Source organism: Gasterosteus aculeatus, chromosome 11 (genome assembly GCF_964276395.1).
Source record: "Gasterosteus aculeatus chromosome 11, fGasAcu3.hap1.1, whole genome shotgun sequence".
NCBI lineage: Eukaryota > Metazoa > Chordata > Actinopteri > Perciformes > Gasterosteidae > Gasterosteus > Gasterosteus aculeatus.
In genome coordinates this window covers 664,522-685,006 of record NC_135699.1, presented here as the reverse complement: position 1 = coordinate 685,006, position 20,485 = coordinate 664,522, and the positions used below count along the sequence as shown (strand labels likewise).

Sequence of the window (20,485 nt, the reverse complement as noted above, 5' to 3'; positions counted from 1 at the left end):
CTTTGCAAGAACAAGGATTATGTGAATGCACATAGAGAATGGATTTTGATGTTTTCCTTCAGCGGTCCAACATCCCATTCGTCCTTCCCAAATAGAGTGATGACGCCCAACGTGGGGCTCGAACCCACGACCCTGAGATTAAGAGTCTCATGCTCTACCGACTGAGCTAGCCGGGCACTCTGACGTTTCCCATCGTGGACGGACCCAACCCATTTCTTCTGAAATACTGCAATTCTCTCTGGCACTACAGCATAGTTTCTCTTGACTGTTCATTTTCGTTATTTGCTCTTATTACATGAATACGAAAGCCGATGCCAACCCATTTCTTCTGAAATACTGCAATTCTCTCTGGCACTACAGCATAGTTTCTCTTGACTGTTCATTTTCGTTATTTGCTCTTATTACATGAATAAGAAAGCCGAAAATATGAAAGGAGGGACTTAAAAAGGTCAATTTTTACCCGAATAAAAAAACGAAAGGTAGCTAAAACTAATAACTTGGTATTTACACTGGAAGGAAATTTTGTGGCGGACAAGATTCTTTTTGAACTTCATTAGTTTCGTCTTCCATATGTAGGTACCTACTTTTATACAAGCATAAGAAGTTTTTAAGAATCGTGACCCGTTTTCATGTGGCGTGAAGTTATTGGATTAAACTGGTTAGCAACTAGCGTCACAAAAAGTTCTCAAAATATCCATGAAATCCTCCGAATTTAAAAGTGGGCCTGCACATACTTTGCAAGAAGAAGGATTATGTGAATGCACATAGAGAATGGATTTTGATGTTTTCCTTCAGCGGTCCAACATCCCATTCGTCCTTCCCAAATAGAGTGATGACGCCCAACGTGGGGCTCGAACCCACGACCCTGAGATTAAGAGTCTCATGCTCTACCGACTGAGCTAGCCGGGCACTCTGACGTTTCCCATCGTGGACGGACCCAACCCATTTCTTCTGAAATACTGCAATTCTCTCTGGCACTACAGCATAGTTTCTCTTGACTGTTCATTTTCGTTATTTGCTCTTATTACATGAATACGAAAGCCGATGCCAACCCATTTCTTCTGAAATACTGCAATTCTCTCTGGCACTACAGCATAGTTTCTCTTGACTGTTCATTTTCGTTATTTGCTCTTATTACATGAATAAGAAAGCCGAAAATATGAAAGGAGGGACTTAAAAAGGTCAATTTTTACCCGAATAAAAAAACGAAAGGTAGCTAAAACTAATAACTTGGTATTTACACTGGAAGGAAATTTTGTGGCGGACAAGATTCTTTTTGAACTTCATTAGTTTCGTCTTCCATATGTAGGTACCTACTTTTATACAAGCATAAGAAGTTTTTAAGAATCGTGACCCGTTTTCATGTGGCGTGAAGTTATTGGATTAAATTGGTTAGCAACTAGCGTCACAAAAAGTTCTCAAAATATCCATGAAATCCTCCGAATTTAAAAGTGGGCCTGCACATACTTTGCAAGAACAAGGATTATGTGAAGGCACATAGAGAATGGATTTCTGTTCTGTTATTGGATTAAACTGGTTAGCAACTAGCGTCACAAAAAGTTCTCAAAATATCCATGAAATCCTCCGAATTTAAAAGTGGGCCTGCACATACTTTGCAAGAACAAGGATTATGTGAATGCACATAGAGAATGGATTTTGATGTTTTCCTTCAGCGGTCCAACATCCCATTCGTTCTTCCCAAATAGAGTGATGACGCCCAACGTGGGGCTCGAACCCACGACCCTGAGATTAAGAGTCTCATGCTCTACCGACTGAGCTAGCCGGGCACTCTGACGTTTCCCATCGTGGACGGACCCAACCCATTTCTTCTGAAATACTGCAATTCTCTCTGGCACTACAGCATAGTTTCTCTTGACTGTTCATTTTCGTTATTTGCTCTTATTACATGAATACGAAAGCCGATGCCAACCCATTTCTTCTGAAATACTGCAATTCTCTCTGGCACTACAGCATAGTTTCTCTTGACTGTTCATTTTCGTTATTTGCTCTTATTACATGAATAAGAAAGCCGAAAATATGAAAGGAGGGACTTAAAAAGGTCAATTTTTACCCGAATAAAAAAACGAAAGGTAGCTAAAACTAATAACTTGGTATTTACACTGGAAGGAAAATTTGTGGCGGACAAGATTCTTTTTGAACTTCATTAGTTTCGTCTTCCATATGTAGGTACCTACTTTTATACAAGCATAAGAAGTTTTTAAGAATCGTGACCCGTTTTCATGTGGCGTGAAGTTATTGGATTAAACTGGTTAGCAACTAGCGTCACAAAAAGTTCTCAAAATATCCATGAAATCCTCCGAATTTAAAAGTGGGCCTGCACATACTTTGCAAGAACAAGGATTATGTGAAGGCACATAGAGAATGGATTTCTGTTCTGTTATTGGATTAAACTGGTTAGCAACTAGCGTCACAAAAAGTTCTCAAAATATCCATGAAATCCTCCGAATTTAAAAGTGGGCCTGCACATACTTTGCAAGAACAAGGATTATGTGAATGCACATAGAGAATGGATTTTGATGTTTTCCTTCAGCGGTCCAACATCCCATTCGTCCTTCCCAAATAGAGTGATGACGCCCAACGTGGGGCTCGAACCCACGACCCTGAGATTAAGAGTCTCATGCTCTACCGACTGAGCTAGCCGGGCACTCTGACGTTTCCCATCGTGGACGGACCCAACCCATTTCTTCTGAAATACTGCAATTCTCTCTGGCACTACAGCATAGTTTCTCTTGACTGTTCATTTCCGTTGTTTGCTCTCATTACATGAATACGAAAGCGGGAAATATGAAAGGAGGGACTTAAAAAGGTCAATTTTACCCGTATAAAAAAACGAAAGGTAGCTAAAACTAATAACTTGGTATTTACACTGGAAGGAAATTTTGTGGCGGACAAGATTCTTTTTGAACTTCATTAGTTTCGTCTTCCATATGTAGGTACCTACTTTTATACCAGCATAAGAAATTTTTAAGAATCGTGACCCGTTTTCATGTGGCGTGAAGTTATTGGATTAAACTGGTTAGCAACTAGCGTCACAAAAAGTTCTCAAAATATCCATGAAATCCTCCGAATTTAAAAGTGGGCCTGCACATACTTTGCAAGAACAAGGATTATGTGAATGCACATAGAGAATGGATTTTGATGTTTTCCTTCAGCGGTCCAACATCCCATTCGTCCTTCCCAAATAGAGTGATGACGCCCAACGTGGGGCTCGAACCCACGACCCTGAGATTAAGAGTCTCATGCTCTACCGACTGAGCTAGCCGGGCACTCTGACGTTTCCCATCGTGGACGGACCCAACCCATTTCTTCTGAAATACTGCAATTCTCTCTGGCACTACAGCATAGTTTCTCTTGACTGTTCATTTTCGTTATTTGCTCTTATTACATGAATACGAAAGCCGATGCCAACCCATTTCTTCTGAAATACTGCAATTCTCTCTGGCACTACAGCATAGTTTCTCTTGACTGTTCATTTTCGTTATTTGCTCTTATTACATGAATAAGAAAGCCGAAAATATGAAAGGAGGGACTTAAAAAGGTCAATTTTTACCCGAATAAAAAAACGAAAGGTAGCTAAAACTAATAACTTGGTATTTACACTGGAAGGAAATTTTGTGGCGGACAAGATTCTTTTTGAACTTCATTAGTTTCGTCTTCCATATGTAGGTACCTACTTTTATACAAGCATAAGAAGTTTTTAAGAATCGTGACCCGTTTTCATGTGGCGTGAAGTTATTGGATTAAACTGGTTAGCAACTAGCGTCACAAAAAGTTCTCAAAATATCCATGAAATCCTCCGAATTTAAAAGTGGGCCTGCACATACTTTGCAAGAACAAGGATTATGTGAATGCACATAGAGAATGGATTTTGATGTTTTCCTTCAGCGGTCCAACATCCCATTCGTCCTTCCCAAATAGAGTGATGACGCCCAACGTGGGGCTCGAACCCACGACCCTGAGATTAAGAGTCTCATGCTCTACCGACTGAGCTAGCCGGGCACTCTGACGTTTCCCATCGTGGACGGACCCAACCCATTTCTTCTGAAATACTGCAATTCTCTCTGGCACTACAGCATAGTTTCTCTTGACTGTTCATTTTCGTTATTTGCTCTTATTACATGAATACGAAAGCCGATGCCAACCCATTTCTTCTGAAATACTGCAATTCTCTCTGGCACTACAGCATAGTTTCTCTTGACTGTTCATTTTCGTTATTTGCTCTTATTACATGAATAAGAAAGCCGAAAATATGAAAGGAGGGACTTAAAAAGGTCAATTTTTACCCGAATAAAAAAACGAAAGGTAGCTAAAACTAATAACTTGGTATTTACACTGGAAGGAAATTTTGTGGCGGACAAGATTCTTTTTGAACTTCATTAGTTTCGTCTTCCATATGTAGGTACCTACTTTTATACAAGCATAAGAAGTTTTTAAGAATCGTGACCCGTTTTCATGTGGCGTGAAGTTATTGGATTAAACTGGTTAGCAACTAGCGTCACAAAAAGTTCTCAAAATATCCATGAAATCCTCCGAATTTAAAAGTGGGCCTGCACATACTTTGCAAGAAGAAGGATTATGTGAATGCACATAGAGAATGGATTTTGATGTTTTCCTTCAGCGGTCCAACATCCCATTCGTCCTTCCCAAATAGAGTGATGACGCCCAACGTGGGGCTCGAACCCACGACCCTGAGATTAAGAGTCTCATGCTCTACCGACTGAGCTAGCCGGGCACTCTGACGTTTCCCATCGTGGACGGACCCAACCCATTTCTTCTGAAATACTGCAATTCTCTCTGGCACTACAGCATAGTTTCTCTTGACTGTTCATTTTCGTTATTTGCTCTTATTACATGAATACGAAAGCCGATGCCAACCCATTTCTTCTGAAATACTGCAATTCTCTCTGGCACTACAGCATAGTTTCTCTTGACTGTTCATTTTCGTTATTTGCTCTTATTACATGAATAAGAAAGCCGAAAATATGAAAGGAGGGACTTAAAAAGGTCAATTTTTACCCGAATAAAAAAACGAAAGGTAGCTAAAACTAATAACTTGGTATTTACACTGGAAGGAAATTTTGTGGCGGACAAGATTCTTTTTGAACTTCATTAGTTTCGTCTTCCATATGTAGGTACCTACTTTTATACAAGCATAAGAAGTTTTTAAGAATCGTGACCCGTTTTCATGTGGCGTGAAGTTATTGGATTAAATTGGTTAGCAACTAGCGTCACAAAAAGTTCTCAAAATATCCATGAAATCCTCCGAATTTAAAAGTGGGCCTGCACATACTTTGCAAGAACAAGGATTATGTGAAGGCACATAGAGAATGGATTTCTGTTCTGTTATTGGATTAAACTGGTTAGCAACTAGCGTCACAAAAAGTTCTCAAAATATCCATGAAATCCTCCGAATTTAAAAGTGGGCCTGCACATACTTTGCAAGAACAAGGATTATGTGAATGCACATAGAGAATGGATTTTGATGTTTTCCTTCAGCGGTCCAACATCCCATTCGTTCTTCCCAAATAGAGTGATGACGCCCAACGTGGGGCTCGAACCCACGACCCTGAGATTAAGAGTCTCATGCTCTACCGACTGAGCTAGCCGGGCACTCTGACGTTTCCCATCGTGGACGGACCCAACCCATTTCTTCTGAAATACTGCAATTCTCTCTGGCACTACAGCATAGTTTCTCTTGACTGTTCATTTTCGTTATTTGCTCTTATTACATGAATACGAAAGCCGATGCCAACCCATTTCTTCTGAAATACTGCAATTCTCTCTGGCACTACAGCATAGTTTCTCTTGACTGTTCATTTTCGTTATTTGCTCTTATTACATGAATAAGAAAGCCGAAAATATGAAAGGAGGGACTTAAAAAGGTCAATTTTTACCCGAATAAAAAAACGAAAGGTAGCTAAAACTAATAACTTGGTATTTACACTGGAAGGAAAATTTGTGGCGGACAAGATTCTTTTTGAACTTCATTAGTTTCGTCTTCCATATGTAGGTACCTACTTTTATACAAGCATAAGAAGTTTTTAAGAATCGTGACCCGTTTTCATGTGGCGTGAAGTTATTGGATTAAACTGGTTAGCAACTAGCGTCACAAAAAGTTCTCAAAATATCCATGAAATCCTCCGAATTTAAAAGTGGGCCTGCACATACTTTGCAAGAACAAGGATTATGTGAAGGCACATAGAGAATGGATTTCTGTTCTGTTATTGGATTAAACTGGTTAGCAACTAGCGTCACAAAAAGTTCTCAAAATATCCATGAAATCCTCCGAATTTAAAAGTGGGCCTGCACATACTTTGCAAGAACAAGGATTATGTGAATGCACATAGAGAATGGATTTTGATGTTTTCCTTCAGCGGTCCAACATCCCATTCGTCCTTCCCAAATAGAGTGATGACGCCCAACGTGGGGCTCGAACCCACGACCCTGAGATTAAGAGTCTCATGCTCTACCGACTGAGCTAGCCGGGCACTCTGACGTTTCCCATCGTGGACGGACCCAACCCATTTCTTCTGAAATACTGCAATTCTCTCTGGCACTACAGCATAGTTTCTCTTGACTGTTCATTTCCGTTGTTTGCTCTCATTACATGAATACGAAAGCGGGAAATATGAAAGGAGGGACTTAAAAAGGTCAATTTTACCCGTATAAAAAAACGAAAGGTAGCTAAAACTAATAACTTGGTATTTACACTGGAAGGAAATTTTGTGGCGGACAAGATTCTTTTTGAACTTCATTAGTTTCGTCTTCCATATGTAGGTACCTACTTTTATACCAGCATAAGAAATTTTTAAGAATCGTGACCCGTTTTCATGTGGCGTGAAGTTATTGGATTAAACTGGTTAGCAACTAGCGTCACAAAAAGTTCTCAAAATATCCATGAAATCCTCCGAATTTAAAAGTGGGCCTGCACATACTTTGCAAGAACAAGGATTATGTGAATGCACATAGAGAATGGATTTTGATGTTTTCCTTCAGCGGTCCAACATCCCATTCGTCCTTCCCAAATAGAGTGATGACGCCCAACGTGGGGCTCGAACCCACGACCCTGAGATTAAGAGTCTCATGCTCTACCGACTGAGCTAGCCGGGCACTCTGACGTTTCCCATCGTGGACGGACCCAACCCATTTCTTCTGAAATACTGCAATTCTCTCTGGCACTACAGCATAGTTTCTCTTGACTGTTCATTTTCGTTATTTGCTCTTATTACATGAATACGAAAGCCGATGCCAACCCATTTCTTCTGAAATACTGCAATTCTCTCTGGCACTACAGCATAGTTTCTCTTGACTGTTCATTTTCGTTATTTGCTCTTATTACATGAATAAGAAAGCCGAAAATATGAAAGGAGGGACTTAAAAAGGTCAATTTTTACCCGAATAAAAAAACGAAAGGTAGCTAAAACTAATAACTTGGTATTTACACTGGAAGGAAATTTTGTGGCGGACAAGATTCTTTTTGAACTTCATTAGTTTCGTCTTCCATATGTAGGTACCTACTTTTATACAAGCATAAGAAGTTTTTAAGAATCGTGACCCGTTTTCATGTGGTGTGAAGTTATTGGATTAAACTGGTTAGCAACTAGCGTCACAAAAAGTTCTCAAAATATCCATGAAATCCTCCGAATTTAAAAGTGGGCCTGCACATACTTTGCAAGAAGAAGGATTATGTGAATGCACATAGAGAATGGATTTTGATGTTTTCCTTCAGCGGTCCAACATCCCATTCGTCCTTCCCAAATAGAGTGATGACGCCCAACGTGGGGCTCGAACCCACGACCCTGAGATTAAGAGTCTCATGCTCTACCGACTGAGCTAGCCGGGCACTCTGACGTTTCCCATCGTGGACGGACCCAACCCATTTCTTCTGAAATACTGCAATTCTCTCTGGCACTACAGCATAGTTTCTCTTGACTGTTCATTTTCGTTATTTGCTCTTATTACATGAATACGAAAGCCGATGCCAACCCATTTCTTCTGAAATACTGCAATTCTCTCTGGCACTACAGCATAGTTTCTCTTGACTGTTCATTTTCGTTATTTGCTCTTATTACATGAATAAGAAAGCCGAAAATATGAAAGGAGGGACTTAAAAAGGTCAATTTTTACCCGAATAAAAAAACGAAAGGTAGCTAAAACTAATAACTTGGTATTTACACTGGAAGGAAATTTTGTGGCGGACAAGATTCTTTTTGAACTTCATTAGTTTCGTCTTCCATATGTAGGTACCTACTTTTATACAAGCATAAGAAGTTTTTAAGAATCGTGACCCGTTTTCATGTGGCGTGAAGTTATTGGATTAAACTGGTTAGCAACTAGCGTCACAAAAAGTTCTCAAAATATCCATGAAATCCTCCGAATTTAAAAGTGGGCCTGCACATACTTTGCAAGAACAAGGATTATGTGAAGGCACATAGAGAATGGATTTCTGTTCTGTTATTGGATTAAACTGGTTAGCAACTAGCGTCACAAAAAGTTCTCAAAATATCCATGAAATCCTCCGAATTTAAAAGTGGGCCTGCACATACTTTGCAAGAAGAAGGATTATGTGAATGCACATAGAGAATGGATTTTGATGTTTTCCTTCAGCGGTCCAACATCCCATTCGTCCTTCCCAAATAGAGTGATGACGCCCAACGTGGGGCTGGAACCCACGACCCTGAGATTAAGAGTCTCATGCTCTACCGACTGAGCTAGCCGGGCACTCTGACGTTTCCCATCGTGGACGGACCCAACCCATTTCTTCTGAAATACTGCAATTCTCTCTGGCACTACAGCATAGTTTCTCTTGACTGTTCATTTTCGTTATTTGCTCTTATTACATGAATAAGAAAGCCGAAAATATGAAAGGAGGGACTTAAAAAGGTCAATTTTTACCCGAATAAAAAAACGAAAGGTAGCTAAAACTAATAACTTGGTATTTACACTGGAAGGAAATTTTGTGGCGGACAAGATTCTTTTTGAACTTCATTAGTTTCGTCTTCCATATGTAGGTACCTACTTTTATACAAGCATAAGAAGTTTTTAAGAATCGTGACCCGTTTTCATGTGGCGTGAAGTTATTGGATTAAACTGGTTAGCAACTAGCATCACAAAAAGTTCTCAAAATATCCATGAAATCCTCCGAATTTAAAAGTGGGCCTGCACATACTTTGCAAGAAGAAGGATTATGTGAATGCACATAGAGAATGGATTTTGATGTTTTCCTTCAGCGGTCCAACATCCCATTCGTCCTTCCCAAATAGAGTGATGACGCCCAACGTGGGGCTCGAACCCACGACCCTGAGATTAAGAGTCTCATGCTCTACCGACTGAGCTAGCCGGGCACTCTGACGTTTCCCATCGTGGACGGACCCAACCCATTTCTTCTGAAATACTGCAATTCTCTCTGGCACTACAGCATAGTTTCTCTTGACTGTTCATTTTCGTTATTTGCTCTTATTACATGAATACGAAAGCCGATGCCAACCCATTTCTTCTGAAATACTGCAATTCTCTCTGGCACTACAGCATAGTTTCTCTTGACTGTTCATTTTCGTTATTTGCTCTTATTACATGAATAAGAAAGCCGAAAATATGAAAGGAGGGACTTAAAAAGGTCAATTTTTACCCGAATAAAAAAACGAAAGGTAGCTAAAACTAATAACTTGGTATTTACACTGGAAGGAAATTTTGTGGCGGACAAGATTCTTTTTGAACTTCATTAGTTTCGTCTTCCATATGTAGGTACCTACTTTTATACAAGCATAAGAAGTTTTTAAGAATCGTGACCCGTTTTCATGTGGCGTGAAGTTATTGGATTAAACTGGTTAGCAACTAGCGTCACAAAAAGTTCTCAAAATATCCATGAAATCCTCCGAATTTAAAAGTGGGCCTGCACATACTTTGCAAGAACAAGGATTATGTGAAGGCACATAGAGAATGGATTTCTGTTCTGTTATTGGATTAAACTGGTTAGCAACTAGCGTCACAAAAAGTTCTCAAAATATCCATGAAATCCTCCGAATTTAAAAGTGGGCCTGCACATACTTTGCAAGAAGAAGGATTATGTGAATGCACATAGAGAATGGATTTTGATGTTTTCCTTCAGCGGTCCAACATCCCATTCGTCCTTCCCAAATAGAGTGATGACGCCCAACGTGGGGCTGGAACCCACGACCCTGAGATTAAGAGTCTCATGCTCTACCGACTGAGCTAGCCGGGCACTCTGACGTTTCCCATCGTGGACGGACCCAACCCATTTCTTCTGAAATACTGCAATTCTCTCTGGCACTACAGCATAGTTTCTCTTGACTGTTCATTTTCGTTATTTGCTCTTATTACATGAATACGAAAGCCGATGCCAACCCATTTCTTCTGAAATACTGCAATTCTCTCTGGCACTACAGCATAGTTTCTCTTGACTGTTCATTTTCGTTATTTGCTCTTATTACATGAATAAGAAAGCCGAAAATATGAAAGGAGGGACTTAAAAAGGTCAATTTTTACCCGAATAAAAAAACGAAAGGTAGCTAAAACTAATAACTTGGTATTTACACTGGAAGGAAATTTTGTGGCGGACAAGATTCTTTTTGAACTTCATTAGTTTCGTCTTCCATATGTAGGTACCTACTTTTATACAAGCATAAGAAGTTTTTAAGAATCGTGACCCGTTTTCATGTGGCGTGAAGTTATTGGATTAAACTGGTTAGCAACTAGCGTCACAAAAAGTTCTCAAAATATCCATGAAATCCTCCGAATTTAAAAGTGGGCCTGCACATACTTTGCAAGAAGAAGGATTATGTGAATGCACATAGAGAATGGATTTTGATGTTTTCCTTCAGCGGTCCAACATCCCATTCGTCCTTCCCAAATAGAGTGATGACGCCCAACGTGGGGCTCGAACCCACGACCCTGAGATTAAGAGTCTCATGCTCTACCGACTGAGCTAGCCGGGCACTCTGACGTTTCCCATCGTGGACGGACCCAACCCATTTCTTCTGAAATACTGCAATTCTCTCTGGCACTACAGCATAGTTTCTCTTGACTGTTCATTTTCGTTATTTGCTCTTATTACATGAATAAGAAAGCCGAAAATATGAAAGGAGGGACTTAAAAAGGTCAATTTTTACCCGAATAAAAAAACGAAAGGTAGCTAAAACTAATAACTTGGTATTTACACTGGAAGGAAATTTTGTGGCGGACAAGATTCTTTTTGAACTTCATTAGTTTCGTCTTCCATATGTAGGTACCTACTTTTATACAAGCATAAGAAGTTTTTAAGAATCGTGACCCGTTTTCATGTGGCGTGAAGTTATTGGATTAAACTGGTTAGCAACTAGCGTCACAAAAAGTTCTCAAAATATCCATGAAATCCTCCGAATTTAAAAGTGGGCCTGCACATACTTTGCAAGAAGAAGGATTATGTGAATGCACATAGAGAATGGATTTTGATGTTTTCCTTCAGCGGTCCAACATCCCATTCGTCCTTCCCAAATAGAGTGATGACGCCCAACGTGGGGCTCGAACCCACGACGCTGAGATTAAGAGTCTCATGCTCTACCGACTGAGCTAGCCGGGCACTCTGACGTTTCCCATCGTGGACGGACCCAACCCATTTCTTCTGAAATACTGCAATTCTCTCTGGCACTACAGCATAGTTTCTCTTGACTGTTCATTTTCGTTATTTGCTCTTATTACATGAATACGAAAGCCGATGCCAACCCATTTCTTCTGAAATACTGCAATTCTCTCTGGCACTACAGCATAGTTTCTCTTGACTGTTCATTTTCGTTATTTGCTCTTATTACATGAATAAGAAAGCCGAAAATATGAAAGGAGGGACTTAAAAAGGTCAATTTTTACCCGAATAAAAAAACGAAAGGTAGCTAAAACTAATAACTTGGTATTTACACTGGAAGGAAATTTTGTGGCGGACAAGATTCTTTTTGAACTTCATTAGTTTCGTCTTCCATATGTAGGTACCTACTTTTATACAAGCATAAGAAGTTTTTAAGAATCGTGACCCGTTTTCATGTGGCGTGAAGTTATTGGATTAAACTGGTTAGCAACTAGCGTCACAAAAAGTTCTCAAAATATCCATGAAATCCTCCGAATTTAAAAGTGGGCCTGCACATACTTTGCAAGAACAAGGATTATGTGAAGGCACATAGAGAATGGATTTCTGTTCTGTTATTGGATTAAACTGGTTAGCAACTAGCGTCACAAAAAGTTCTCAAAATATCCATGAAATCCTCCGAATTTAAAAGTGGGCCTGCACATACTTTGCAAGAACAAGGATTATGTGAATGCACATAGAGAATGGATTTTGATGTTTTCCTTCAGCGGTCCAACATCCCATTCGTCCTTCCCAAATAGAGTGATGACGCCCAACGTGGGGCTCGAACCCACGACCCTGAGATTAAGAGTCTCATGCTCTACCGACTGAGCTAGCCGGGCACTCTGACGTTTCCCATCGTGGACGGACCCAACCCATTTCTTCTGAAATACTGCAATTCTCTCTGGCACTACAGCATAGTTTCTCTTCACTGTTCATTTCCGTTATTTGCTCTTATTACATGAATAAGAAAGCCGAAAATATTAAACGATGGGCTTAAAAAGGTCAATGTCACCCGAATGACAAAACGAAAGGTAGCTAAAACTAATAACTTGGTATTTACACTGGAAGGAAATCTTGTGGCGGACCAGATTCTTTTTGAACTTCATTAGTTTCGTCTTCCATATGTAGGTACCTACTTTTATGCTAACATAAGAAGTTTTTAAGAGTCGTGACCCGTTTTCATGTGGCGTGAAGTTATTGGATTAAACTGGTTAGCAAATAGCGTCACAAAAAGTTCTCAAAATATCCATGAAACCCTCCGAATTTAAAAGTGGGCCTGCACATACTTTGCAAAAACAAGGATTATGTGAAGGCACATAGAGAATGGATTTTGATGTTTTCCTTCAGCAGTCCAACATCCCATTCGTCCTTTCCAAATAGAGTGATGACGCCCAACGTGGGACTCGAACCCACGACCCTGAGATTAAGAGTCTCATGCTCTACCAACTGAGCTAGCCGGGCACTCTGACGTGTCCCGTCGTGGACGGACCCAACCCATTTCTTCTGAAATATTGCAATTCTCTCTGGCACTACAGCATAGTTTCTCTTTACTGTTCATTTCCGTTATTTGCTCTTATTACATGAATACAAAAGCCGGACCCAACCCATTTCTTCTGAAATACTGCAATTCTCTCTGGCACTACAGCATAGTTTCTCTTGACTGTTCATTTCCGTTATTTGCTCTTATTACATGAATAAGAAAGCCGAAAATATGAAAGGAGGGGCTTAAAAAGGTCAATGTCACCCGAATGAAAAAACGAAAGGTAGCTAAAACTAATAACTTGGTATTTACACTGGAAGGAAATCTTGTGGCGGACCAGATTCTTTTTGAACTTCATTAGTTTCGTCTTCCATATGTAGCTACCTACTTTTATGCTAACATAAGAAGATTTTAAGAGTCGTGATCCGTTTTCATGTGGCGTGAAGTTATTGGATTAAACCGGTTAGCAACTAGCGTCACAAAAAGTTCTCAAAATATCCATGAAATCCTCCGAATTTCAAAGTGGGCCTGCACATACTTTGCAAGAACAAGGATTGTGTGAAGGCACATAGAGAATGGATTTTGATGTTTTCCTTGAGCAGTCCAACATCCCTTTCCTGCCTTCCAAATAGAGTTTTGACGCCCAACGTGGGGCTAGAACCCACTACTCTGACATGTCCCATTGTGGACGGACCCAACCCATTTCTTCTGAAATACTGCAATTCTCTCTGGCACTACAGCATAGTTTCTCTTGACTGTTCATTTTCGTTATTTGCTCTTATTACATGAATACGAAAGCCGATGCCAACCCATTTCTTCTGAAATACTGCAATTCTCTCTGGCACTACAGCATAGTTTCTCTTGACTGTTCATTTTCGTTATTTGCTCTTATTACATGAATAAGAAAGCCGAAAATATGAAAGGAGGGACTTAAAAAGGTCAATGTCACCCGAATGACAAAACGAAAGGTAGCTAAAACTAATAACTTGGTATTTACACTGGAAGGAAATCTTGTGGCGGACCAGATTCTTTTTGAACTTCATTAGTTTCGTCTTCCATATGTAGGTACCTACTTTTATGCTAACATAAGAAGTTTTTAAGAGTCGTGACCCGTTTTCATGTGGCGTGAAGTTATTGGATAAAACTGGTTAGCAACTAGCGTCACAAAAAGTTCTCAAAATATCCATGAAACCCTCTGAATTTAAAAGTGGGCCTGCACATTCTTTGAAAGAACAAGGATTATGTGAATACACAGAGAATGGATTTTGATGTTTTCCTTCAGCAGTCCAACATCCCATTCGTCCTTTCCAAATAGAGTGATGACGCCCAACGTGGGGCTCGAACCCACGACCCTGAGATTAAGAGTCTCATGCTCTACCGACTGAGCTAGCCGGGCACTCTGACTTTTCCCATCGTGGACGGACCCAACCCATTTCTTCTGAAATATTGCAATTCTCTCTGACACTACAGCATAATTTCTCTTGACTGTTCATTTTCGTTATTTGCTTTTATTACATGAATACGAAAGCCGATGCCAACCCATTTCTTCTGAAATACTGCAATTCTCTCTGGCACTACAGCATAGTTTCTCTTGACTGTTCATTTCCGTTATTTGCTCTTATTACATGAATACGAAAGCCGGACCCAACCCATTTCTTCTGAAATACTGCAATTCTCTCTGGCACTACAGCATAGTTTCTCTTCACTGTTCATTCCCGTGTTTTGCTCTTATTACATGAATAAGAAAGCCAAAAATATGAAAGGAGGGGCTTAAAAAGGTCAATGTCACCCGAATGAAAAAACGAAAGGTAGCTAAAACTAATAACTTGGTATTTACACTGGAAGGAAATGTTGTGGCGTACCAGATTCTTGGTGAACTTCATTAGTTTCGTCTTCCATATGTAGGTACCTACTTTTATACCAGCATAAGAAGTTTTTAAGAGTCGTGACCCGTTTTCATGTGGTGTGAAGTTATTGGATTAAACTGGTTAGCAAATGGCGTCACAAAAAGTTCTCAAAATATCCATGAAACCCTCCGAATTTAAAAGTGGGCCTGCACATACTTTGCAAGAACAAGGATTGTGTGAAGGCTCATAGAGAATGGATTTTGATGTTTTCCTTCAGCAGTCCAACATCCCATTCGTCCTTTCCAAATAGAGTGATGACGCCCAACGTGGGGCTCGAACCCACGACCCTGAGATTAAGAGTCTCATGCTCTACCGACTGAGCTAGCCGGGCACTCTGACGTGTCCCATCGTGGACGGACCCAACCCATTTCTTCTGAAATACTGCAATTCTCTCTGGCACTACAGCATAGTTTCTCTTGACTGTTCATTTCCGTTATTTGCTCTTATTACATGAATAAGAAAGCCGAAAATATGAAAGGAGGGGCTTAAAAAGGTCAATGTCACCCGAATGAAAAAACGAAAGGTAGCTAAAACTAATAACTTGGTATTTACACTGGAAGGAAATCTTGTGGCGGACCAGATTCTTTTTGAACTTCATTAGTTTCGTCTTCCATATGTAGCTACCTACTTTTATGCTAACATAAGAAGATTTTAAGAGTCGTGACCCGTTTTCATGTGGCGTGAAGTTATTGGATTAAACCGGTTAGCAACTAGCGTCACAAAAAGTTCTCAAAATATCCATGAAATCCTCCGAATTTCAAAGTGGGCCTGCACATACTTTGCAAGAACAAGGATTGTGTGAAGGCACATAGAGAATGGATTTTGATGTTTTCCTTGAGCAGTCCAACATCCCTTTCCTGCCTTCCAAATAGAGTTTTGACGCCCAACGTGGGGCTAGAACCCACTACTCTGACATGTCCCATTGTGGACGGACCCAACCCATTTCTTCTGAAATACTGCAATTCTCTCTGGCACTACAGCATAGTTTCTCTTGACTGTTCATTTTCGTTATTTGCTCTTATTACATGAATACGAAAGCCGATGCCAACCCATTTCTTCTGAAATACTGCAATTCTCTCTGGCACTACAGTATAGTTTCTTTCACTGTTCATTTCCGTTATTTGATCTTATTACATGAATAAGAAAGCCGAAAATATGAAAGGAGGGGCTTAAAAAGGTCAATTTTACCCGAATAAAAAAACGAAAGGTAGCTAAAACTAATAACTTGGTATTTACACTGGAAGGAAATTTTGTGGCGGACAAGATTCTTTTTGAACTTCATTAGTTTCGTCTTCCATATGTAGGTACCTACTTTTATACCAGCATAAGAAGTTTTTAAGAATCGTGACCCGTTTTCATGTGGCGTGAAGTTATTGGATTAAACTGGTTAGCAACTAGCGTCACAAAAAGTTCTCAAAATATCCATGAAACCCTCTGAATTTAAAAGTGGGCCTGCACATACTTTGAAAGAACAAGGATTATGTGAAGGCACACAGAGAATGGATTTTGATGTTTTCCTTCAGCAGTCCAACATCCCATTCGTCCTTTCCAAATAGAGTGATGACGCCCAACGTGGGGCTCGAACCCACGACCCTGAGATTAAGAGTCTCATGCTCTACCGACTGAGCCAGCCGGGCGCTCTGACGTTTCCCATCGTGGACGGACCCAACCCATTTCTTCTGAAATATTGCAATTCTCTCTGGCACTACAGCATAGTTTCTCTTGACTGTTCATTTTCGTTATTTGCTTTTATTACATGAATACGAAAGCCGATGCCAACCCATTTCTTCTGAAATACTGCAATTCCCTCTGGCACTACAGCATAGTTTCTCTTGACTGTTCATTTCCGTTATTTGCTCTTATTACATGAATAAGAAAGCCGAAAATATGAAAGGAGGGGCTTAAAAAGGTCAATGTCACCCGAATGAAAAAACGAAAGGTAGCTAAAACTAATAACTTGGTATTTACACTGGAAGGAAATGTTGTGGCGTACCAGATTCTTGGTGAACTTCATTAGTTTCGTCTTCCATATGTAGGTACCTACTTTTATGCTAACATAAGAAGTTTTTAAGAGTCGTGACCCGTTTTCATGTGGCGTGAAGTTATTGGATTAAACTGGTTAGCAAATAGCGTCACAAAAAGTTCTCAAAATATCCATGAAACCCTCCGAATTTAAAAGTGGGCCTGCACATACTTTGCAAGAAAAAGGATTATGTGAAGGCTCATAGAGAATGGATTTTGATGTTTTCCTTCAGCAGTCCAACATCCCATTCGTCCTTTCCAAATAGAGTGATGACGCCCAACGTGGGGCTCGAACCCACGACCCTGAGATTAAGAGTCTCATGCTCTACCGACTGAGCTAGCCGGGCACTCTGACGTGTCCCATCGTGGACGGACCCAACCCATTTCTTCTGAAATACTGCAATTCTCTCTGGCACTACAGCATAGTTTCTCTTGACTGTTCATTTCCGTTATTTGCTCTTATTACATGAATACGAAAGCCGGACCCAACCCATTTCTTCTGAAATACTGCAATTCTCTCTGGCACTACAGCATAGTTTTCTTCACTGTTCATTTCCGTTATTTGCTCTTATTACATGAATAAGAAAGCCGAAAATATGAAAGGAGGGGCTTAAAAAGGTCAATGTCACCCGAATGAAAAAACGAAAGGTAGCTAAAACTAATAACTTGGTATTTACACTGGAAGGAAATGTTGTGGCGTACCAGATTCTTGGTGAACTTCATTAGTTTCGTCTTCCATATGTAGGTACCTACTTTTATACCAGCATAAGAAGTTTTTAAGAGTCGTGACCCGTTTTCATGTGGTGTGAAGTTATTGGATTAAACTGGTTAGCAACTAGCGTCACAAAAAGTTCTCAAAATATCCATGAAACCCTCTGAATTTAAAAGTGGGCCTGCACATACTTTGCAAGAACAAGGATTGTGTGAAGGCTCATAGAGAATGGATTTTGATGTTTTCCTTCAGCAGTCCAACATCCCATTCGTCCTTTCCAAATAGAGTGATGACGCCCAATGTGGGGCTCGAACCCACGACCCTGAGATTAAGAGTCTCATGCTCTACCGACTGAGCTAGCCGGGCACTCTGACGTGTCCCATCGTGGACGGACCCAACCCATTTCTTCTGAAATACTGCAATTCTCTCTGGCACTACAGCATAGTTTCTCTTGACTGTTCATTTGCGTTATTTGCTCTTATTACATGAATACGAAAGCCGATGCCAACCCATTTCTTCTGAAATACTGCAATTCTCTCTGGCACTACAGCATAGTTTCTCTTGACTGTTCATTTTCGTTATTTGCTCTTATTACATGAATAAGAAAGCCGAAAATATGAAAGGAGGGACTTAAAAAGGTCAATTTTTACCCGAATAAAAAAACGAAAGGTAGCTAAAACTAATAACTTGGTATTTACACTGGAAGGAAATGTTGTGGCGTACCAGATTCTTGGTGAACTTCATTAGTTTCGTCTTCCATATGTAGGTACCTACTTTTATGCTAACATAAGAAGTTTTTAAGAGTCATGACCCGTTTTCATGTGGCGTGAAGTTATTGGATTAAACTGGTTAGCAAATAGCGTCACAAAAAGTTCTCAAAATATCCATGAAACCCTCCGAATTTAAAAGTGGGCCTGCACATACTTTGCAAGAAAAAGGATTATGTGAAGGCTCATAGAGAATGGATTTTGATGTTTTCCTTCAGCAGTCCAACATCCCATTCGTCCTTTCCAAATAGAGTGATGACGCCCAACGTGGGGCTCGAACCCACGACCCTGAGATTAAGAGTCTCATGCTCTACCGACTGAGCTAGCCGGGCGCTATGACGTTTCCTATCGTGGACGGACCCAACCCATTTCTTCTGAAATACTGCAATTCTCTCTGGCACTACAGCATAGTTTCTCTTGACTGTTCATTTGCGTTATTTGCTCTTATTACATGAATACGAAAGCCGGACCCAACCCATTTCTTCTGAAATACTGCAATTCTCTCTGGCACTACAGCATAGTTTTCTTCACTGTTCATTTCCGTTATTTGCTCTTATTACATGAATAAGAAAGCCGAAAATATGAAAGGAGGGGCTTAAAAAGGTCAATGTCACCCGAATGAAAAAACGAAAGGTAGCTAAAACTAATAACTTGGTATTTACACTGGAAGGAAATGTTGTGGCGTACCAGATTCTTGGTGAACTTCATTAGTTTCGTCTTCCATATGTAGGTACCTACTTTTATGCTAACATAAGAAGTTTTTAAGAGTCGTGACCCGTTTTCATGTGGCGTGAAGTTATTGGATTAAACTGGTTAGCAAATAGCGTCACAAAAAGTTCTCAAAATATCCATGAAACCCTCCGAATTTAAAAGTGGGCCTGCACATACTTTGCAAGAAAAAGGATTATGTGAAGGCTCATAGAGAATGGATTTTGATGTTTTCCTTCAGCAGTCCAACATCCCATTCGTCCTTTCCAAATAGAGTGATGACGCCCAACGTTGGGCTCGAACCCACGACCCTGAGATTAAGAGTCTCATGCTCTACCGACTGAGCTAGCCGGGCACTCTGACGTGTCCCATCGTGGACGGACCCAATCCATTTCTTCTGAAATACTGCAATTCTCTCTGGCACTACAGCATAGTTTCTCTTGACTGTTCATTTGCGTTATTTGCTCTTATTACATGAATACGAAAGCCGGACCCAACCCATTTCTTCTGAAATACTGCAATTCTCTCTGGCACTACAGCATAGTTTTCTTCACTGTTCATTTCCGTTATTTGCTCTTATTACATGAATAAGAAAGCCAAAAATATGAAAGGAGGGGCTTAAAAAGGTCAATGTCACCCGAATGAAAAAACGAAAGGTAGCTAAAACTAATAACTTGGTATTTACACTGGAAGGAAATGTTGTGGCGTACCAGATTCTTGGTGAACTTCATTAGTTTCGTCTTCCATATGTAGGTACCTACTTTTATACCAGCATAAGAAGTTTTTAAGAGTCGTGACCCGTTTTCATGTGGTGTGAAGTTATTGGATTAAACTGGTTAGCAACTAGCGTCACAAAAAGTTCTCAAAATATCCATGAAACCCTCTGAATTTAAAAGTGGGCCTGCACATTCTTTGAAAGAACAAGGATTATGTGAAGGCACACAGAGAATGGATTTTGATGTTTTCCTTCAGCAGTCCAACATCCCATTCGTCCTTTCCAAATAGAGTGATGACGCCCAACGTGGGGCTCGAACCCACGACCCTGAGATTAAGAGTCTCATGCTCTACCGACTGAGCTAGCCGGGCACTCTGACGTGTCCCATCGTGGACGGACCCAACCCATTTCTTCTGAAATACTGCAATTCTCTCTGGCACTACAGCATAGTTTCTCTTGACTGTTCATTTGCGTTATTTGCTCTTATTACATGAATACGAAAGCCGGACCCAACCCATTTCTTCTGAAATACTGCA

General features: G+C 40.3%; 26 non-coding genes across 26 annotated transcripts; all 26 read right to left on the bottom strand.

Moving 5' to 3' along the window:
* Positions 1 to 103: 103 nt before the first annotated feature.
* trnak-cuu (transfer RNA lysine (anticodon CUU)) lies at positions 104 to 176 on the bottom strand. Its single transcript has one exon. It is a non-coding gene; the product is annotated as a tRNA-Lys (tRNA).
* Positions 177 to 836: 660 nt separating this feature from the next.
* Positions 837 to 909, bottom strand: trnak-cuu (transfer RNA lysine (anticodon CUU)). The gene has a single exon. It is a non-coding gene; the product is annotated as a tRNA-Lys (tRNA).
* An 805-nt stretch (positions 910 to 1,714) lies between these two features.
* trnak-cuu (transfer RNA lysine (anticodon CUU)) lies at positions 1,715 to 1,787 on the bottom strand. Its single transcript has one exon. It is a non-coding gene; the product is annotated as a tRNA-Lys (tRNA).
* An 805-nt stretch (positions 1,788 to 2,592) lies between these two features.
* Positions 2,593 to 2,665, bottom strand: trnak-cuu (transfer RNA lysine (anticodon CUU)). Its single transcript has one exon. It is a non-coding gene; the product is annotated as a tRNA-Lys (tRNA).
* Positions 2,666 to 3,214: 549 nt separating this feature from the next.
* On the bottom strand, positions 3,215 to 3,287 carry trnak-cuu (transfer RNA lysine (anticodon CUU)). Its single transcript has one exon. It is a non-coding gene; the product is annotated as a tRNA-Lys (tRNA).
* A 660-nt stretch (positions 3,288 to 3,947) lies between these two features.
* On the bottom strand, positions 3,948 to 4,020 carry trnak-cuu (transfer RNA lysine (anticodon CUU)). Its single transcript has one exon. It is a non-coding gene; the product is annotated as a tRNA-Lys (tRNA).
* A 660-nt stretch (positions 4,021 to 4,680) lies between these two features.
* trnak-cuu (transfer RNA lysine (anticodon CUU)) lies at positions 4,681 to 4,753 on the bottom strand. Its single transcript has one exon. It is a non-coding gene; the product is annotated as a tRNA-Lys (tRNA).
* Positions 4,754 to 5,558: 805 nt separating this feature from the next.
* Positions 5,559 to 5,631, bottom strand: trnak-cuu (transfer RNA lysine (anticodon CUU)). Its single transcript has one exon. It is a non-coding gene; the product is annotated as a tRNA-Lys (tRNA).
* Positions 5,632 to 6,436: 805 nt separating this feature from the next.
* Positions 6,437 to 6,509, bottom strand: trnak-cuu (transfer RNA lysine (anticodon CUU)). Its single transcript has one exon. It is a non-coding gene; the product is annotated as a tRNA-Lys (tRNA).
* Positions 6,510 to 7,058: 549 nt separating this feature from the next.
* Positions 7,059 to 7,131, bottom strand: trnak-cuu (transfer RNA lysine (anticodon CUU)). Its single transcript has one exon. It is a non-coding gene; the product is annotated as a tRNA-Lys (tRNA).
* Positions 7,132 to 7,791: 660 nt separating this feature from the next.
* Positions 7,792 to 7,864, bottom strand: trnak-cuu (transfer RNA lysine (anticodon CUU)). Its single transcript has one exon. It is a non-coding gene; the product is annotated as a tRNA-Lys (tRNA).
* An 805-nt stretch (positions 7,865 to 8,669) lies between these two features.
* Positions 8,670 to 8,742, bottom strand: trnak-cuu (transfer RNA lysine (anticodon CUU)). Its single transcript has one exon. It is a non-coding gene; the product is annotated as a tRNA-Lys (tRNA).
* A 550-nt stretch (positions 8,743 to 9,292) lies between these two features.
* Positions 9,293 to 9,365, bottom strand: trnak-cuu (transfer RNA lysine (anticodon CUU)). The gene has a single exon. It is a non-coding gene; the product is annotated as a tRNA-Lys (tRNA).
* Positions 9,366 to 10,170: 805 nt separating this feature from the next.
* trnak-cuu (transfer RNA lysine (anticodon CUU)) lies at positions 10,171 to 10,243 on the bottom strand. The gene has a single exon. It is a non-coding gene; the product is annotated as a tRNA-Lys (tRNA).
* A 660-nt stretch (positions 10,244 to 10,903) lies between these two features.
* Positions 10,904 to 10,976, bottom strand: trnak-cuu (transfer RNA lysine (anticodon CUU)). Its single transcript has one exon. It is a non-coding gene; the product is annotated as a tRNA-Lys (tRNA).
* Positions 10,977 to 11,526: 550 nt separating this feature from the next.
* On the bottom strand, positions 11,527 to 11,599 carry trnak-cuu (transfer RNA lysine (anticodon CUU)). The gene has a single exon. It is a non-coding gene; the product is annotated as a tRNA-Lys (tRNA).
* Positions 11,600 to 12,404: 805 nt separating this feature from the next.
* On the bottom strand, positions 12,405 to 12,477 carry trnak-cuu (transfer RNA lysine (anticodon CUU)). Its single transcript has one exon. It is a non-coding gene; the product is annotated as a tRNA-Lys (tRNA).
* A 549-nt stretch (positions 12,478 to 13,026) lies between these two features.
* On the bottom strand, positions 13,027 to 13,099 carry trnak-cuu (transfer RNA lysine (anticodon CUU)). The gene has a single exon. It is a non-coding gene; the product is annotated as a tRNA-Lys (tRNA).
* A 1,342-nt stretch (positions 13,100 to 14,441) lies between these two features.
* trnak-cuu (transfer RNA lysine (anticodon CUU)) lies at positions 14,442 to 14,514 on the bottom strand. The gene has a single exon. It is a non-coding gene; the product is annotated as a tRNA-Lys (tRNA).
* A 769-nt stretch (positions 14,515 to 15,283) lies between these two features.
* trnak-cuu (transfer RNA lysine (anticodon CUU)) lies at positions 15,284 to 15,356 on the bottom strand. Its single transcript has one exon. It is a non-coding gene; the product is annotated as a tRNA-Lys (tRNA).
* Positions 15,357 to 16,589: 1,233 nt separating this feature from the next.
* On the bottom strand, positions 16,590 to 16,662 carry trnak-cuu (transfer RNA lysine (anticodon CUU)). Its single transcript has one exon. It is a non-coding gene; the product is annotated as a tRNA-Lys (tRNA).
* A 659-nt stretch (positions 16,663 to 17,321) lies between these two features.
* On the bottom strand, positions 17,322 to 17,394 carry trnak-cuu (transfer RNA lysine (anticodon CUU)). Its single transcript has one exon. It is a non-coding gene; the product is annotated as a tRNA-Lys (tRNA).
* A 658-nt stretch (positions 17,395 to 18,052) lies between these two features.
* trnak-cuu (transfer RNA lysine (anticodon CUU)) lies at positions 18,053 to 18,125 on the bottom strand. Its single transcript has one exon. It is a non-coding gene; the product is annotated as a tRNA-Lys (tRNA).
* Positions 18,126 to 18,785: 660 nt separating this feature from the next.
* trnak-cuu (transfer RNA lysine (anticodon CUU)) lies at positions 18,786 to 18,858 on the bottom strand. Its single transcript has one exon. It is a non-coding gene; the product is annotated as a tRNA-Lys (tRNA).
* A 658-nt stretch (positions 18,859 to 19,516) lies between these two features.
* On the bottom strand, positions 19,517 to 19,589 carry trnak-cuu (transfer RNA lysine (anticodon CUU)). Its single transcript has one exon. It is a non-coding gene; the product is annotated as a tRNA-Lys (tRNA).
* Positions 19,590 to 20,247: 658 nt separating this feature from the next.
* trnak-cuu (transfer RNA lysine (anticodon CUU)) lies at positions 20,248 to 20,320 on the bottom strand. The gene has a single exon. It is a non-coding gene; the product is annotated as a tRNA-Lys (tRNA).
* Between the last annotated feature and the right edge of the window lie 165 nt (positions 20,321 to 20,485).